The following is an 18,008-nucleotide window of genomic DNA, read 5'->3' on the forward strand; positions in this document are numbered from 1 at the left end:
TGTTTTGCTTTCGATTAATGGTTACTACTCCCCCTCCAGTTGCAACAAATTATCTCACTATCCATGCAATTATTAGCAAGAGCAAAACATTTGCTTCATGAGAAAATGCAGGGCAAACTGATTATGAAAAATGATGACTGAAAAAGATTATGGTTAAATACAACAAGCAGATCAGAGCAATTTGCTCAGTTAAATTTGCCAGTAAGATAAGCAAGATAACAAATGAAGCAAACAATTATTTGTACAAACTGTGTAATTCCCTGATAATAAATTAAATATATGTCTCTAACATTTCAAAAAACCCAGTTTCATCATTCCTGAAAGAATTTACTGTTTGACCATATCATATCATCACTTGTTACTTAAAATTGCACAGCACATCTAATAAGAGTTTGATTATGATGGCAACAGTACTTTGACCAAGGAACTACCTCTTTGTTGCAAAAAGGTGCAATTAAACAAAGCAAAAGATTAAAGAATTGAATGGCATTTAATTTAAGCATACTTGTCAACAACATCACTAGAATGCATACATGGCTGCAAAAAGGAAAGCTTGGAGTCATCCTGTGTCAATTCACACTAATTCCCAGAACAACCCCAACATTAACACCTCTTCAATTTGCCTGATGTTTGTTCCAGTAGTGCCTTTTGATGTCATAAGAAAGAATCCGAAGTTTGAGCCACCTAGCTCAAACGGTTTTCGAGTTATTTGTATTATTATTATGTAGTGGTGCCGAGCTGATTTAGGTCCCACGCCCACTTTTGGTATTGTACACTAAATGTTGGACCATATTTGGAGGTCTGCATCGTTTGTTTTAGGGTAGGTATAGACCTGTAAATGGTTATATTTTTGTATACCAATTAAAACAAGGATAATATCAATATAAAACATTTTACACCATGTGTAATTAATTACATGCATTTAGCGCTTTATTCACTTTACACAATACCGGAAGAACATTTTATACTAGGCTGACTCTGCCATCAAATTTCCCCCAATGTTTCATAAGCCCGGGAGAAACGTTTTTATAGTGATACATTTATACATATCGCCCAGCCCTGCTTTCCATCTTCATAATGTCATAGTAAATGGTTGAACATGTTTTACTCTGCATTTCAATTTATTTTTCAAGTAATATTCAAACTCATTATTAGTTAATTTATTACAAGTGAATCATAAACTCAAAGTTTTACTTGTTTTATTTTGAACTTTAACTGTCTAACCTGGCAATAGCCAGATTTGATCATTGTGATTCACTCAAGTGATTCACTTCACATTATCAATCTGGGACTGCGAAACGGTGATTTGCTTGGGAAGGGTGGGACAGTCTGTACAACACTTTGAGCTGATTGGCCAATGTGGCATCTTGCGCACGTTTGTTTTGACCAATCACGGCAACGGAGGAAAATGTCGTTAGTTTCGTCTTAGGGGGAAAAGAAAAAAGTTTAGTTTAGTTTAGTTTATTCATTTTTTCCTTTCGGACACATTACAGCTTACATCGATCACATCACATCATTTGCAACATTGACATCCGAAAGAAGGGCTGACGGGTAGAAGCCAAAGCTTATTCGAGACCCGTCCCCATCGACCCATTACTATAGCGCATCAATCATATACAATATTTAGAATTGTCATTAATTTTTATCGTTATCCATCCCATACTATCCCAGACACTGCTCGCTCAGTTCATCTTGAATGTCCGTGTGTAGATTGTGGCTAGTCCCAGTCATTTGGCACAGGTGAGTCGGTCCCCAGACGCCACCAGCAAGCCCACCCCGCCAGGCGAGCAGCCAAGGCAAGCGCAATTCTTCTCTTTCACCAGTAGGGTCTTCGCTGACCTCGGATCAGCTTTCACACATGTTGTGCTTTCCAGAAGAGTAGATCGGCTTGCATTCGGCCCATTGCTTTCAAGCAATTTCAGCACTCGATTCTGGTCAGGTAGCACCACTGGTTGCTAGCATGTTGTGGATCTGATGACTCCTGTGCGCTGCCCAGCCTAGCTCACCCAGCAGAGCGGCCCACGCCAGCTGCATTCCAGGAACCAGACCACCAACCCCCATTTTGCGTATTGACAGCAGATTCATTGGAGCCACAATACAGCCTTATCATGTAGCCTTGACTGTTACAACAAATGTCCAAACGGAATTCGAGCCAGACAATATTTAGATTCAAACGGGAACAGCAATACATGTTATCAATGCAGGTGTATAAACAAGAGTTAGCCTTGGCAAAGTCAGCAAATAATCATATACAACTCCAGCTTTGGGTAATTAGTGATGTTGTTGTTGTTGTTGTTGTGATATTGTGAATTACTGTTGTCTCTCAAGCGCTGCCAATTCCTCAGCTCCTTTCACGATTCGTGTTTTTAGTTGACCAGAGTTATCTTTAGTTTGAATAAAAATTCGGCAGTCTTTTGTCCACGTGCTTTCGATAAGTCCATTCTTTCTCATTTGTCGAGCCTTTTTGGCGATGTCAGCATTTCGTTTGGTGAGGTTTTCGTTGATGTAGACATGTTTCCCTCGAAGCTTGTGACGGTCCCTCAGAAGAGCAATCTTTTTCTTTCTGTCAACAAACCTGATCAGAACTGCCGGTGGTCGTGTCCCTCCAGTTGGAAGCGAAAAGCACATCTGAATGTGCGCAGGATCAACAGTTAATCCCAAATCTCTGAGTTGAAGTGTCAATTGCTGTTCCACAGTCTCGTTCCCTGAATGTTGGTCAGAATCTTCCGTGCTCGTGCTAGCCGCAGCTCTCAAAGGGCCACGGCGCGGCTTGATCTTGATACCGGTGACTATCACATCGTTGATACGAAGATTTTGTTCCAAATCATCCACTTTTTGTTCCAAGGCAACAATGTGTCGATCTTTTTCCTGTGTCTCTTTCTTCAATTGCTGTATTTCCTGAAGAAGTGGCTCAATGCTCTTCTTCATTTCAAGTAATTCGGCAACCATTCCACTGAGTTTTTTAAGAGAAGATTTTATCTCCTCAATCTCGTCAGCTCTTTTTCCGCCAGGCATTCTGCAACAATGTAGTTAAAAATCCCAATGCAAAAATCAACAAGTAGTTAGATTCACGAGCGAGTGCAGGAGCAAGTACAGATGCGTCCTTCCTCAACAGATGCGTCCTTGAAATTTTTGAAAAAGCACAAACATATTTACAAGATAAAAATGCACCAAGCGCCTCTCGGTGTTCAACATTCAACAAGGAAACGGAGAATAATTCTACGAGAATAGAACTAATTGCAGCGTCCATTCGTCTATGTTAGGTTTGCTTGTTTGTTTCCCCCGGCGTCGGCACTTCCTGGTTTCGTCACAGCTGCATGTCCCGCCCTAAACAACGCCTCATTGGTACGACCTAAAAATGGTCTGTTGCGAACAGATCAGCGGGAGCAGTACAAAATGTATTCTCGTAGTATTGGTGAACAAATGCCGCCAGAATTCAATTTGCTGGCAAGGTTAACTGTCTATTGTAGAGTGATTATTCTGACCTTTGACAGAAATAAAAGTTAGGTAATTCTTTAATAAAAGAAAAAAAATGTCATTCCTTTAATTGAAATGTTGTGTATCAAAAGTCCTTGTGGTACCCCTAAAGAAAGAGAAAACCTAAACTCCAAGTTCATTTTGACCTGTACAGACAATGTCTTTGTCATTTTAACCAAGAGTTAGTAATAGCTAGACAACAACACTTTTCTGAAATTATTAGTAGGAACCTCAACAATACACGCACTCTATTTGGCGTGGTTGACAAACTTACAAATCCCCCAAATCAAACAGCGCCAGAACTCCTCTCAACAGATAAATGCAATGAATTTGCCTGCTACTTTAGTGAAAAAGTACAAGCCATCAGGTCAAACATTGTTACAAACCAGCAAAATAACAAAACGATGCTGCACTTAAAATCACCTAGGAATAATTTAATTACCATGACAGAATTTGACTCAGTGGATCAAAATACTGTAGTAGACTTGGTTCAGCAATTGAAACCTTCCACGAGCTGTCTTGACACAATTCCATCTGGCTTTTTCAAAACCATTGTGAAATCTGTTCAGATCGATTTACAACAAATAATTAATTGCTCACTTCAATCAGGTGAACTTCCTAAATGTCTGAAAGTAGCCGCCGTCAAGCCCATTCTAAAAAAAGAGAACACTGGATGTCTCCCTGCTAGCAAATTATAGACCAATCGCAAACCTTCCCTTCGTAACTAAAATAGTTGAAAAAGTGGTTTTTAATCAACTCAGCAATTTTTTTAGCTTAAACGGACTTTTGGATAAATTCCAGTCAGGTTTCCGACCTCATCACAGTACAGAAACAGCTCTGATTAAAGTACTGAACGATATAAGATTGAGCACTGATGCAGGGAAGGTATCAGTGCTCGTCTTGTTGGACCTCAGTGCAGCATTTGACACGATTGATCATAATATACTGTTAGACAGGCTGGAAACTTGGGTGGGGTTAAATGGAACAGTCCTTAAATGGTTCAGGTCCTATTTGGAGGAAAGGAGTTACTTTGTGACCATTGGAAATTTTGAATCTGATCGAAAGGCCATGACATGTGGGGTCCCTCAAGGGTCAGTCCTTGGACCCCTGTTGTTCAGTCTGTATATGTTACCTTTGGGTCAAATGCTCCAGAACACTGATGTTGACTATCATAGTTATGCAGATGACACACAACTGTATTTATCGATGTCCCCAAATGACAGCAGTTCTATTAACGCATTGTGTCATTCTCTAGAGCAAGTTAACAACTGGATGAACCAAAATTTCCTTCAGCTGAACGAAAACAAAACGGAGCTCATTGTTTTTGGCAATAAAGAAAAGAGGATTGCTGTTAAAAAACAGCTTGAGTCACTGTCTTTAGAAACTAAAGACCAAGTTCGAAATCTTGGGGTACTAATAGACTCAGATCTGACCTTCAGCAATCATATTAAATTCATCACTAAAACAGCCTTTTACCAGCTGAAAAACATATCCAGACTGAAGGACTGCATGCTTCAAGCAGACCAAGAGAAGCTTATCCATGCTTTTATCTCCAGCAGACTAGATTACTGTAACGGTCTTCTGACTGGACTCTCTCAAAAGAACATGAGACAATTGCAGCTCATTCAGAACGCTGCAGCTCGAGTTCTGACCAAAACAAAAAGATCAGAACATATTACTCCAGTACTTAAGGATTTACACTGGCTCCCTGTCAGCTGTAGAATCGATTTTAAAGTTCTGCTACTCGTCTATAAATCACTAAATGGTTTGGGTCCTGAATATATCCAAGAAATGCTGATTGAGTACAAGCCCAGCAGGGCTCTGAGATCTACAGACTTGGGCCAACTAGTGGAACCCAGAGTTCGAAGCAAACATGGTGAAGCTGCATTTAGCTATTATGCTGCACACAGATGGAATAGGCTACCAACAGAAGTGAAGTCAGCCCCGAGTGTAAATGCTTTCAAATCCAGGTTAAAAACTTTGCTTTTTTCTTATACCTTTGATTAGGGACTTTTAAACAGCTTTAATTAAGTGTTTTTTTTTAATTATTATTTTTATTTTTTATTTTTATTTTTATCATTATCATTTTAAACTTCCTTATGTTAAATTTTTTAAAGTTTGTTGAATAATGTTTTAAGATTGTTAGTTTGTAACCTATTTTCATTTATTTTTCTTCCTCTGAATGTTAACTACTGTTTCTTGATGCTTATGTGTTGTCTTTCCTCGTGTAAAGCACATTGAGTTGCCTTGTGTATGAAATGTGCTATACAAATAAACTTGCCTTGCCTTGCCTTGCCTAAAAAAAAAATTTAAAAAAATAAAAAAATACACTGCTGTAGTAGCCACCAAATGATAAGGTAGAAGATAAGTACCTAAGTAAGGTTCTGCCTGATCTTTAAAACCCTTACTTATGCAAAGGTTTTTATTGAGAATCTAGTTCTATGTGGTAAGTGCAACAAGTTCTCCTGCTCAAAGTTAATTAAGAGGCTCCAAGTGATTAAAACTGCTAAGCCTTCAGTCTGCTTAAGTAGCTCGGTGTCCTCTACAGTTTGTGATTATCCTAGTGCTTGCTTTGGGGGAGGAGGGGTAAATTTGACTAACGTCTCAACTATGAACTTAACAGGTATGTTTTGTATAGTACTTTTTTGTGACACCACCAGACAACTGACAAATACGGTACACGTTTTTCAAAGCTACTCAGCACAATAAGGCAAAAGGGACAATATAAAGCAAGAACAGAATATACACCACAAAGTCATGCGATTATTTTTTAGGTTTTAAATAGGGATGCTCCGATCGATCGGCCACCGATTATAATCGGCCGATATTCGTGAAAATTTATATAATCGGAATATTTGATCAAATATATAGTCTCACCTCCTTTATACACTTGCTATATAAATAAAGGTGACTTGACTTGTATGACAAATGTTAAAATGTTTTGAAATTGCCTGTACAGTTAGTACAAGTTTGATGATGATGGTTCTGCCATTACCATCAGAGAGCTCAGTTTGAATGTGTGGTGTGATCAAAGCAAACAAAAAGTTATTTACTAGGGGTGCTCAAAAAAATCGATTCGGCAATATATCACGATAGTACAGCACGCAATTCTCGAATCGATTCAATAAGCAGCCGAATCGATTTTTTAACATCCATTTTTGATGAAAAAATATTCAACAAAATGTCTAACTTTCACACCTTAAGCATGGAAGAATGTTATATTAATGGAACATTAAGTCTTAATATTTTATTTCAATGCTGTTCTAACATAAAAAGGTTACAACCTGTTTGTTAAATACAGTGGCTCACAGTTATAACACTGAAGTTTGAGATCAATAAATAATAAATTTTCATACAAATCTTACAGTGTACATGTACAAGTTTACTGAATGCTATTTTCTAAATTGAGTTAAAAAAAAAAATCGTAACAATCGACTTGTAAATTCACATCGGGATTAATCGGTATCGAATCGAATCGTGACCTATGAATCGTGATACGGATTGAATCGTCAGGTACTAGGCAATTCACACCCCTACTATTTACTATTCAGAAATAGAAAAAGGGTGCTGTGCTGTGTGAGTTTGGTATATGTGCCAAAGAGGACAATAGAGAAGTCTATTTTTCCGGCTCGAGTGAACAACCCGCTTGAGTGCTCCATGGAGAGTGGATGAGAGTGGGATGAGGTCTTAATGGAGCTATCACGGCAACAATAAATGTATCTTTGTCACGCATTTTAACCTTTTGATCAACTTTGCCTCTCAAGGTAGTATTGATTCTAAATGGAAATATACCAGTGCAGAACGGTTTAAGGTCTAATCCAGGGAAATGAATGATAGATTTAAATTGGAGGTAATGTTAAACAGTCATATGAATCCATGCAAATGTATGTGTAATTCCAAACCTCTACACTTGGGAGTTAATATCTGCAAAACAATTATTGTAAAGAAAAAAATAAACACAGATAGTACACAACGAATGGAAAATTTGTCAAACAAGGACTGATAAAATACTGTATTTTCAAATGAGTCAGTCTACCGTCAACAGTTGATAACAGGGTCAAGTGTGTCATGTCATATTCTACTGGGTGTTATCTAATTGCGAAATGGCTAAGCAACCGCATTTCTTGGACAGAACCCCAATTAAAGTAGCAGCAACAGGTAATTATCCACATTGACACATCTCATGTGACTTTTACGAAGTAAGCATCTAAAGCGGGGAGAATAACAGTAAGCGTGGTATACCTTTTTATTTTATTTTATATTAGGTCAGAATGCTAGGTAACTCTTGCTTTCGGCAGTTTTATCTCTTCACTTCCGCATACACAGTTTCAAGTTAAAGTGGTTAAAGCGATTAGATCACCATATTTTAAGCCCTTCCACAGTTAACTATAGGCATATAATAATTAAATCTTACCTTTGACACCATGGCGATGTAGTTTTATTTTTTTTTTAATGAAATATTAGCTGTTTTGCTGCTTATTTTTAACACAGAAGTAAAACGCCCGGTTCAGTAAAACCCCGCCTCTGCCCGTGTGGTTGCTGCACCCCCACTCGTCTGAGCCAGCTGCTGCTGGAGCACTGCGCTCGAGCACTCCTCTGAATGGCCACGCAAGCCATCAATTCTTCAATAAACATTTGAAACTAAATGGCTCTTTGCTGCAAGAAATCGTAGTGGAGGAGGAGAGGGAAAAAGAGAGAGGAAAGAAGAAGAAGGAGAAAAAAAACTTGAGCGAGTCACAAACTGAGGACTTGCTGCTTACAGGGCGAGCACGCTAACCACTACACCATTTATCCAGTTCGATTCAACAGCGCAAAAGTTTTACTAGTAATTTACACAAGTGTCAGCCAAAACCTTTCTGGAATTTTAAGAGGGCCAATTGTCATTGCACGTTGGCATTGAAAATGTGAAGGATAATTGTTTGCTTTGAATTCATTTGGACAAAATTTTTACTGATAAAGGCTCTTTTTAATCACTATCTTGAGTGCATGGACGGCTCAGAGAAAGTGGGCGTGTGTTTAGTCCGCATAGGCGTTGCGGGGTGGGTCCACACCCAATGACATCATAAATTGAGCACCCTCTTGTTTTCTCAGGTTGGGAGGGGCTGGTACTTGGAGAGCAGAACGACCTAGAATTTCTCATAGAGGGGAGAATGGAGGAAAACACCCCTTCGGAGATGTTTTTGGTGAGGAATTAGCATTTTAGCATGGCTAAAAGTTCCAAAAAGTTGATTGTTCACATTATTGTCCCTTTAAAGTTTCATGTTTAAAGTTTTACACTTGTCTGACACAGTCAAAACCTTGGTTAAACAAATTTTATTTGTTTCGTGATTTTTAACTGAGGTGATGTTTCTTATTGAAATGCAGTTTATCCAGCTGATCTTCAGAACGAAGTTAGTTTACTTTGCTTTAAAGGGCTAGTTCGGATTTTTTGACATGAATCTCTATTTCATCATCACCTCCAGTGTGTGCGATCAGCACTGACTTACCCCTGACAGCGTTCTGTGACACAAGTTCTGGTCCGGTGTTGGTCGAGAGGACAGTAGTCTAGCAAGTTGGCTTGGGTCAGGGAAATAAAGCAATTTTCTCCTAAAAACAATTTGTGTTCAAAAGAGTGATACATTTGCATCACTAAACTCCTTTCTGAGAAAAAAGTCAGACGCCATTACCGCCGGGCACTATTTTCTGTTTGTTCGTATCACTGCGTGCCGCCCCGCATACATCTGATAGACACGCTGCAGACAGCTGATCCGCGCGCCTTCCGCCTTCGAAAAGACAAACAACTTGTAGATTAGTGCGCGTCTATCAGCTGTATGCGGGGCGCCGCGCAGTGATACGAATGAACAGAAAAGTAGTGCCCAGAGGTAATGGCGTCTGACTTTTTTTCAGAAAGGAGTTTAGTGATGCAAATGTATCACTCATTTGAACACAAATTGTTTTTAGAAGAAAAACGCTTTATTTCCCTGACCCAAGCCAATTTGCTGGACTACTGTCCTCTCGACCAACACCGGACCAGAACTCGTGTCACAGAACGCTGTCAGGGGTAAGTCAGTTATGATCGCACACACTGGAGGTGAGGATGAAATAGAGATTCATGTCCAAATATCCGAACTATCCCTTTAATCTGAATGTAGTTACAAATTAATAAAGCACAACTATATAAGTGAAAACACAATTATGACGAAATAACACCCACATGGCCACAAGCAAATGGGCAATCAATGTCTTATCCTTTTCGCGTACACTAGGCCCTACTGTAAGTTTTGTGAACCATGTTGCATGAGTCAGCCATTTTTGAAAACCAGTAGCCATTGTGAATGTAAACAAGGCTTTGTAATTCTACATAGTGAAAGAAAGCTTTATTAAAGTGCAAAAAATTAAGGTGATTTACAAGGAAACAGACAACGAAGTCTCGCTAAAACTATAAGTGAAGAGCGAGCTCTTGATCAAGCGCACCCTTAATTAAGGTTTTATAATGGTGGTGACTGTCACAGAATGGATTGTTTGTCATTATATTTCTCCGCAATGCAACGCCACTTACATGTTAAAATCAAATGGCGCACTGTATTGCCTTTGCCTGTGACTAGCATACAAAGCTCTTAAATAAAAAAAAATAAAAAAAATCAGACCTAAAAGTTGTTGTGCGGTTGGATGTTACGATGGATAATAAATTATCATTCCATGTTTCTCCCATGAACACTTAACGTCATAGAAAATGTATAAAAGCAGTGAAAGAGTTGAACCGGATAGTTTGAAATGGCTAATCAAGACCATAGTGCTAATTAGGGCTGGGTTCAAATTATCGATATATCGATATCGTATCGATACGCCTTTTCATATCCCAATATCGATACATAAAACCATGTATCGATATATCGATTAACACCCTCCCCACCCCCACAACACATCCAACACACAAATGTTCCCGAGCCCGCGCCACTTACACAAAGAAAGCCAGTACGATCATCTCCCCACCCACCCTCTCCCCTCAACCACCACTGGAACATTTACATAAAACTGTCACAACAATCTGCAACTAGTTCAGGCCAGTGTACTGCTCCAAGCCGGCTGGGATAGGCTCCAGCACGCCCGCGACCCTTGGGAGGAAAAGTGGTTAAGAAAATGGATGGATGGATGGATGCCACAACAATGTGAATGTCATGAGTGTCAGTTTTTTTGCCACTTCATTTACACAGCCTGTACTGTGGTTGTAATTGGTTTAAATTAATATTTATTGTGTTTATAAGGCCATGTTAAGTAAAACAGAATATTAGTGTAACTGCAATGGATTCAATTCTTAATGGAAATATTCATATTTTTACTAATGCATTAAATTAGAAGCAATAAGTTTCTACTATACGCAGCATTGGTACTTTCGACTGTCTAAAATAGGTGCTGCATGAATTCCTCAACGGAATCGAAAATCGTTGTGAATCGTGAATCGAATCGAACGGGGCCCTTGTGAATCAAATTGAATCGATTCTGGAAATCTGAATCAATAACCAGCCCTCGTACTAATTTGTAGTGAGCACTTCTTACATGGGAACAATTGTTTTTGGGTGTGATAAAATGTAATATTTTGTTTTCCATATATAGGCATTTACCATCTTGCACCATTATCTATTGAACATAAATATTCCCCCACCGCTCTTCTCTGTGACATTTATCAGTTTTTCTTTGCAAGAGGAGGGCAAACATATGGGTTAACTAAAAACAAAATAGGCAAAACATCACTAATTGTCCAAATCGCTGAAACTGTCCTACTATCCATCCATCCATCCATTTTCTTGACCGCTTATTCCTCACAAGGGTCGCGGGGGGTGCTGGTGCCTATCTCAGCTGGCCCTGGGCAGTAGGCGGGGGACACCCTGGACTGGTTGCCAGCCAATCGCAGGGCACACAGAGACGAACAACCATCCACACTCACACGCACACCTAGGGACAATTCGGAGCGCCCAATTAACCTGCCATGCATGTCTTTGGAATGTGGGAGGAGACCGGAGTACCCGGAGAAGACCCACGCGGGCACGGGGAGAACATGCAAACTCCACCCAGGAAGGCCGGAGCCTGGACTCGAACCGGAGTCCTCAGAACTGGGAGGCAGACGTGCTAACCACTCGCCCACCGTGCCGCCCAACTGTCCTACTATTTGTTTAAAATATTAGAGCGTAGGCTGGCTGGCCAGTGTGTTTTAGCTTGCACATTGCACATTTTAATGTTCTATGGAACAGTTTTTACATACCACAATGTACAATATTCAGATGACCTAAGAACTAAATTGTATACACATAGATGCTTTTGATTCTTTCAATTGTGTACAAGACAAGTCAAGTACCTCTTAGGACATTCATCATAGAGACCAAATACAACCAATTCACATATTCAATATCCCACTTTTGCCTCTGAAAGCAGATTGTTTAGTTCTTCGTATTGCAGTATCAAATTAAAATTGAACTCAATCGCATTGTGGTGGTGTTGGATCTAATTATGCTGAATCGCACTGTATCCTATTTAGGAGGTAAATCCTATCATCAGATCGGGATGTGCTGTGAAAGTATTTTTAATGTATCGGATCTTGGTAGTGTATCGATATATGTATCGTATGGGCCATAGACCAGAGATGCTCAACCCAAAGTTTAGGGAAGCTTTGTGTCAGACTTTGTGTAAAACACAACTTCTTGGAAATTCTGCAAGACTGTTGGTTGAGCAATGCTTTTCCTATGGATAAAATATTGTTATCAAATCTGCACAATTAGTCATCATAAGCGTGGCGTGTTACTATGTAAAACTGTTATAAGGTAGCAAAACGCTTTTAGGTTCGCATACAATAAACGGTATGAATTTTAAACCACGATATACTGCTGTGTTACAAACAACGGAGCGACTTTCCAGTCAGTGACCATAATACTCCATCCCTCCCTCCACTCGTGTTTTCATGTGTCATAACAGCAGGGGTCTGACTCACGACGCCAAACGTTTACGCACAACTAAACAAAGAGGTTTGATAGACAGAAGCAGTTTTTAAATACGTGAATAGAGATAATGACACAATCAATGACACATTTGTGTGATCGGAATACTGTCGTGGGTGGATGAGCGCGAGGCGCAATGACGCAGGCAGTGGGGGGAAACTTCCTAAAAAGCACCACGCCGCTGGACCGAAGCTAAAACCCATGCATTACACCTTTCCGCCGCCGCTTCTTTATTGAGCGGCAAAACGTGTCAAGGCTCATTGGCCTCGTTTTCGATCGCATAAGTAGTGCTAGTCGAAGCCAAATTGCGAATTTAAACTCGTACTTTTGACAGGTTTCGTCGTGGTCAGAAGTCGTCCGACAGCCGCGTTCAATGAATAAGTTTCATCCAACTTGGCAACGCTTGGTTTATACGTGCGTCACTTTAAGGGCACAGCGCAAAATAAACACGCGAAAACAATCACAGCGGTTTCGAATTGAAGACAAAATGAATTAAGGACGGTTTGTAAACATCAAGCTCACCTTTAGTTACGCTCAGTTCAGCTCGGCTCTGACAAATCCATGCAGCGACTTGCTCATTGCCGACACACACGCACACACCGATATTGCTTAACTTGAGGCCAGCCAACTAGCCAGCTGTGACTGACAAGCACATTCAAAGCCACAAGAGGGAGAAACGTCCAACTTCCGCTTTTTACTTTCAAAATAAATCAAACTCACTGAGCCTTAAAGTCACGGTCACGATCATATTGTATTGGACATGACATCATTCCGACATGATGGTATAAATGCGAAATTGTACTCTCTATTGGGAATACAGGAACTTAACGGCCGCAGTTGTTAGAAAAACGTAGTGACGTGTGGAGAAACCAGAAGATAAGAACTGAACTATGATGTAGGTCTATACATGAGTAGTTTGACTATCTGTTCTTGAAATAATTATTTTATGACATTTTAATTTTACTCCCTACATTTATATCTGTACAATACCATGCCCTTACCTGAACTTTATTGAGTCTTTAAAAACAACCATTGCTGCAAACAAAGTGCTATCCATGTTGTAAAAATCAGTCATGCAATAGACCCTTCTGGTGTGACGTCACTTTGAAGTGCGCCGCTTGCGGTTGGCGGACAGCCCGTCAATGCGAGTGAATTAGAAAACAATAAGTGTGAGCTAGAAAATAGGTTAAACAGTTGATAAATCAGCAACCAATGCTATGGTGAACTTGTGCGCGGCCAACGGATGCTCTAATGGCTCAAAGAGAGATGAGCACATTCTTCTGGGCTGCCGGCAACAATTCTAAACCCTGCGGAAAACAGTGAGGAGTAAAAGACTAGCACGGTGGCTAGTAGGGGTGTGCTCAAAAAATATACGGCAACATATCGTTGCGGGCCACATTACAATACGCGTATCGATACGCGGGTGTCAGAATCGATATTGCTCATTAACTTTAAATAGGCAGTTAACGTTTGCCTTTGCAGCTTGCATTGTACCTAAAAAATAAAAACCACCAGCGTCTTTGAAGTTAATTGGTTTCAATTAATGCAAAAATCGCTCACCAGTGATTGGACACTGTGTCTTGCTAAGAAAAATGAAACCAGAAGAAGAATATCAACATTTATTTACTTAAACTTAACATTGCACATGTGTCTTAATGTACCAAATTTTGTATATTTTGTTTAAAAACGAAATAGAATCTGTTACATGGGGGAAAAAATGCTGTTTTTATTCCCCCAAATATTTCAAATAAGCACATTTTAGAGCTGTAATTTGAATAGTTTGATATATTTGCTCAAATTGGCCCATGCCTATTCAAAAAGTTTCCCGGTGTGTCTGTGAAAGCTGCTCCTTGCTCTGCAGTGCGTACACATTTAGACCAGGTATGCCGCTTAGCGGTAAACCAGAAGAGTTGCTAACAAAACTATTTTTGTTCGTCAGCATAACAAACATATCCATTAGGTATACATATGACTGTTATTATAAAATGCAAGAAAATTAATGTGAAATATCGGGATACGTATCGCCTTGCAGATTGGAAGATATTGGGATACATATGTATCGCGATACGTATCGTATCGTGGCCCTGTATCGTGATACGTATCGTATCGTGAGGTAGGCGGCAATACCCAGCCCTAGTGGCTAGTGTGAAACTACGACGCAAACTTTTTCTTTGTAGCTAGCGGCTTTGAACAACTGGTTTCAATGATTCGTAGTAATGTAGTGTCCTACTCGGGCCGTTTTTTGTGACACTTAACATATTTCCCACCTTTTAACGAAAACGCTCGCCGAAAATCAAACTCTGTACATTCATTTGTTATGGGATGTTTGTCCTCCGGGAGGCACTGTGGGAGCTAAGCAGTGACGTCAGCTGGAAGGGTCTATAAGGAAAATTAACACAAAAAAAATTGCTCTCAAATTTATTTTCTATTCCTTACTCTGTAGGAAAAATATAGATTTTTTTTCAGTTTCCGCTGATAACCACACATGACATGAGTAATGTCAACCATGATTGATTAGATTGATTTAGATTGATCAATTCACTGAAATCGGGGGCAGCAACAAGGAAACTGAAGCTGTAATGATGACATAACAGATCAAAGAAACAATAGTCCCCGACCATAGGTCAAGTCAAGTTTATTTATATAGCCCTTAATCACAGAATCCCATCTCACGGTTTTTTGTATTATTATTTTAATAATCTTTGATATCTTTTTATTGGGGTTTTCAATATAATTTGGATTGAAAATAAGAATAATGCCCTTTTCAAACTATTTTCATTGGTCAGAAATAGCTGTAAGTGATTTTGAATGAGCTGTTTTCTTCTGAGTATTAAAAAAATAAATAAATCAATATGTAGATACACTTTGCTGTTTGGATCATGGTTCTGTTTCATTTTACATGGAAAACAGCATTCCTCTGATTGGTGGCTGGCAATCTGTGGACGTCTTGTGGCCACCATATCTCTTGTGTTGGTGTAGAATTGTGGTTACATTCTCTACTGAAACTCTTTTTAAAACTCATTCACTGCCATTCATTATAGAAAATGTTTACATTTCCAATACTCACGTGATATTACATTCAATAATTATATATAAACCGAATCTACCAAATAACAGAATAGACTCCCTACTTTTTGTCCCGTCCCGTTCTTTTATAATTGACAGCAGAAAAATGTAGGTTTGCCAAAATACAGCCATTTCTTCCATGGACTCTGAAACTGTGTTTATTTCCTATAAAATGGGGCAATGATGTCATCTACCGGTGGTTGGGCATCAGTAAAGTTGTTTCCAAGTTTGATATTTACAGTGGAGCATGCTCAGATTCGCCCCCATTTAGCACCGCTCTAAAAAATACAATTGACAAGTATACTTGTCAAAGGCAGTGAATGAGTTAAAAGGTTAAAGAGTCTGAGTGATACAATAAATAAAACGATGAGTTGACCAAAGGTTTGGCCACACGTAGCTGGGTAAATTTTAAAGTTACAGTGTGTAATAGTTGACCACTAGATGTCGCCAGATAACAGAATACAGCCAAAGAGCATACTTTTTGTAGCACGCGAACTAGGGTGATACGGTGATCAAACTTCGCAAGTCTTCCACGAATATTATTATTTGGCGTGAGCGAGGGAACATCTTGGCAACCGGGGAGATGCTGCAAGATGTCGGCAAGCAATGCTGAAAGAGCGAGCGACCTGGAGTTAGCCGAAGCAGCTAACAAGAGCAACTAGAAGGAGTTAGCCAAACCATAGCCTGGAATCGAGTGGCTAACAACAGCGGCTAGTCAAATAGTCATCTTTATTTATACAGCAGTGGAAGAAGCTAGTAATGGCTTTCAAAATCAAAGTAAAGGGCAACAAACGGCAGGAGCTCAAATCACGCGGCTCAGCAACGAGAGCCAAAGTTCGCGAAGTTGCCCTTTGGGCATCTGTAGCAGGAAGATGAGGGTGAGGCCTCTTGTAAGGTGATGCTCCAGCCATGTAATATAATTACCGATTACTAGACCTATAATTCTATTTAAAAAAAAAAAAAAATGTACATTGATGTGACAGGACATTTTTTTGCATATTATTGAAATAAATAGTTTCTTAAAATTATGAGTTAACCACAAGATGGTGCTAATTATTACACACTATGTCTTTAAATACAAATATTTTCCCTTTTCCTGTAAAGAAGAAAATTCTGTCACTCCACACTGCATTGTTTGTTTAATAGAAATTAAAAAAAAAACACAGAAGTTAATTTTTAAACTCATTTACAAACATCCCAAGCCTCTAGGCAGCAGTAGTTACCCAAATACTGCTTGTCTCTTGATGTCGCTTCCACAATACATCACATAAGCAAGGACTTGTCACTGCACACAAGCCTTTTTTTCCTCTTTTATTTTAATTTAAAAAATATATACACATGTAAACAGCCAATCAGAGTACATCATTCTTCCGAAGCATAGAGGACAACAGCGGAGAAACACAGTAATTAGAAAAACTTTCATTGGCATTTTTAACAACTTTATTTATACATCGTACAATAACAAAAAGCATTGTAGTTTTCAAGGTTTTAAGACCTCGGGGGAGATCACAGAAAAGGGATGGATCATGGATGGATGGATGGATGGATGAAATCCTCTGCGTAAAAAGGATTAAATTTTTCGCGTGAAACCTCTTGTTAAAGCGGAAATTGATATCCATTTTGGTGTGTTATGAAGGCAAAAATCCCCCCCCCCCAAAAAAAACCTCCGCTGTCCAAATACTGAAGGATTCTTTTGTTACTTTGAATACAGTAACATTTGTGCACTGCAGAGATATGAATAGGTACGAAAAGTGCTTTAATGCTACTTCATTCACTACATGAACATCCAGCATACATTGGCCGGACGACCATCCAGGCAGAATATCTAAAATAGCAGACTATCCAGGAGTATTGTTCTCAGGAAAGTATTTTAAAACATGAGGGGTTGTGTCCTTATTTGAAATATTGACTCATCAACAAAAGTAGATTGCTTCTTGTAATTTGTCACGCCTTCATTTTAAATTCTAAATATAACCATTTTAACTAGGTTTCAGTCAGTGTGACTTTTAATTCCAGTTGGCTACTAATGAACATTTATTTTAACGGTTCCGTTTTACTGTAGGTACATTTCTAAAGAGGCTGAAGGCGTCTTTGACTGGGTCCGAGTTCTGTCCCGATATGACTGATTCCCAATTTAAGCCAATACTTAAAAAAATAAATAAATCAGATCATCTTACTCTGTATGTGGTTATGACTAAAACAACTTTGCTGTAATGTTGGGTCTACGTAAAGAAAATAATTACAGTACTTGTTTCAACGGAAGTTATGGGAGTTGGGTCATAGTTATTTTTGATAGTTTAGTTTGTCAACACATAATCTTCTATAGCTCCTAATTGCATACGAGGTGTTTGTTTATGGAAGTAAACATTTTACTCATCACTTTTCAAGCAGCACTGAGAGAAGAGAGAGACATGGACTGGTGTTGTGCTGAATAGATTGCTCTGTTTAAGGAAACCCAACACTCCACACCACTAAGAGAGTCTAAGAATGCTGAAC

General features: G+C 39.2%; 1 protein-coding gene and 1 long non-coding RNA gene across 3 annotated transcripts in view; one reads left to right on the forward strand and one right to left on the reverse strand.

The window, feature by feature from the left end:
- LOC144015522 (solute carrier family 45 member 3) overlaps positions 1–13,108 on the reverse strand; it is a 70,403-nt gene extending 57,295 nt beyond the window's left edge. Inside the window, exon 1 of one of the 2 annotated variants that reach the window (XM_077515577.1) lies at positions 12,969–13,108. The gene's annotated coding sequence lies outside the window, so the exon portion shown is untranslated. The remainder of the gene's footprint in view (positions 1–12,968) is intronic. The other variant, XM_077515579.1, reaches the window with a different exon arrangement.
- The window catches only part of LOC144015529 (uncharacterized), a 29,043-nt gene continuing 17,082 nt past the window's right edge, over positions 6,048–18,008 (forward strand). The window contains exons 1-2 of the long non-coding RNA XR_013282746.1: positions 6,048–6,100; positions 8,569–8,660. This is a non-coding gene — a long non-coding RNA (uncharacterized LOC144015529). The remainder of the gene's footprint in view (positions 6,101–8,568; positions 8,661–18,008) is intronic.

Source organism: Festucalex cinctus, chromosome 3, assembly GCF_051991245.1.
Source record: "Festucalex cinctus isolate MCC-2025b chromosome 3, RoL_Fcin_1.0, whole genome shotgun sequence".
Classification (NCBI taxonomy): Eukaryota; Metazoa; Chordata; class Actinopteri; order Syngnathiformes; family Syngnathidae; genus Festucalex; species Festucalex cinctus.